Raw genomic sequence first — 2424 nt, forward strand, 5'->3', positions numbered from 1 at the left:
CTTGGTTTCATTTCAACTCATCCCTTGGCACACCACCTCTCTCACACTTCATCCACCACCCACCACCACCATAACACCATCATCCACCACCATCATCCATTGTCCATCATAGAGTGTGTGAGTCGTCTCGGGATCCAAGATTGATCGTAAGAGTTCTTGACAATCAAGGCCATGTTTTCCTAAGTCTCTTACATCACTAGGTGAAGACAAGTGTTTAGTATAATACTTTTTATTTTTAATCTTTTGCACTTTTTATTTGGTTTTGTATTAATGACTTTAATAACTAGTTGCTTATGTTGAAGGTGATCTTTCCTTATCGTTTGTCCGTGGTGTCTTGGCATTATTTTACTGTCTATATAAAATAAAAGATTTTCACCATTCATATCTCCACGGTCTATATGGAGGTATGTTGGCTACCTGGTCGGGGGTTAAGGGAACGGTTTGGTAAGGGTCTTGCCCTTGTTCAGCGTTTAGAGGTCCTGCAAGGGACCTGGGTCAAATTTAGTAGGATCTCCTTCAATGCCCATAGGTATTGGATGGCGGGGATCCAAACTCTTTAACCCCCTCATAAGTTAACTACTATTAATACTGTAACCCGGCTATTTAGGACTGTATCCCTGCTGACTCAGACTACTTAGCCGAGGGTAACGTCACCGCCAAAAGCGGGGCCTACCACAATTTGTATTAATAACTTAATTCATTATCTTCCAATAATCCAACCCTTTAGGATCGTATCCTTGCTGACTCAAACTACTGGGTTGAGGGTAACGTCGCCTTCAAAAGAGGGGCCTACTACAATAACTAAGATAATCTCTTAAACAAGGGCAAAAGTGCGAAAATAATCAAAGGTTATACTAATACACGAGTCGGATCCAAGTGATTCATCTTGTCTATCTGTTTTTTTATTTTATTTTATTTTTCAGCATTTAGTTAGTTTTTATTTTCTTAGTTTAAAAACCTTTTCTAACTTTTTGATTTGATTAGACGTTGAGGATAAACAGGTATTAAAAGCTCTTGTGTCCTTGGACGACCTCGGTATCTTACCAACACTATACTATGTCCACGATGGGTGCACTTGCCCATATGTGTGTTTAGTGTTAGTAAATATCGTGTTTTATAAATTTAAAACTTGGCTAAAAGTGTAAAAAGGGCTTAAAATATACATCAAAAATATATCGCACTTAACACGCATCAGCCATGGAGCCGTTGGAGTTGTCTGATCAGGAGACTATGGCATTGGTTGTCTGTAGATCTTGTCCAGACGAGTCTCAATGACTCTAGAACAGTATTTTATTCGTATGGTTTGTAATAATTGAATCTGAGATGTCGAAACAGTGTACTTGTTTAGTTGTTATCTATGATAACTTGTTTATTTATTTGGGATACGGTATGGGACGTATCATTTAACTGAATTTGTAATAATGTTATCGTGGAAACTTCTGGACAATCTGTTTCGCTCAGTGCCGCGCCCCGATGATTCCGCCATCGGTTGGGGTGTGACATCATCATTACAAATTGTCAAAACATGCAAATTGATTTGTTTAAACATTTTTCAAGTTCAATTTTAACAAGTTGCCAAAACATTTATATAATGTGTATGTTCATCATTACAAATTGTCAAAACATGCAAATTGATTCGTTTAAACATTTTTTTCAAGTTCAATTTCAACAAGTTGCCAAAACATTTATATAATATGTATGTTCATCATTACAAATTGTCAAAACATGCAAATAACATTTTATATTCATAGGGCACCTAAATCCATGTAATCCCTGGTCCTGTATTCATCAACGATCCTATTATATTGGTCAATACGTTCCTTGTAATAGTGATACCAACTTTCTGCTGGCGTATTCCGTGTCGGTTGTCGCCAGTATCCTGATGGGGTTGGCATTGGATATACCCCTTCTAATCTGACGTGAATAAAATGGTTCCTGTGTACATGTACAAGCGCGACTGTTTGATGCGGAATACTTTCTTCGGCTGGCTGTTCTGAACATGGGAAAAAAATGAAGCACAACCAAGGTCACTTAATAAGAGACAAACGACATTCCACCGGTTTGCTATCAGAAGCCCCGTGAAAGGCATTTGTAGCCACTTATGTTCAGGTGCTCCGTTTATACCAGTCCAAACTAATGACTCCAGAACATGTTGATACTCAGGTCCATTTATCTTTTTCCATAATTCGTGGAACCGGTTGCACTCATCATAAAGCTGCTCCCGTATGAACGGCCACTCCCACTCTTTAAGCGATAAGCCGACCACTATAGATCGAAACCCACAATTACCATCACCCTGCACATTTTGTGTGTGACTGAGGTGTGGATAGAAGCAAGGTGGAATGAACTTTTGGAAGTGCATGAACATATTAACTAGTCCGACAGGCAGCAAAGGTAAGTTTGGTTGCTCTTCCTTTGATTTTG

Source organism: Helianthus annuus, chromosome 3 (assembly GCF_002127325.2).
Source record: "Helianthus annuus cultivar XRQ/B chromosome 3, HanXRQr2.0-SUNRISE, whole genome shotgun sequence".
NCBI lineage: Eukaryota > Viridiplantae > Streptophyta > Magnoliopsida > Asterales > Asteraceae > Helianthus > Helianthus annuus.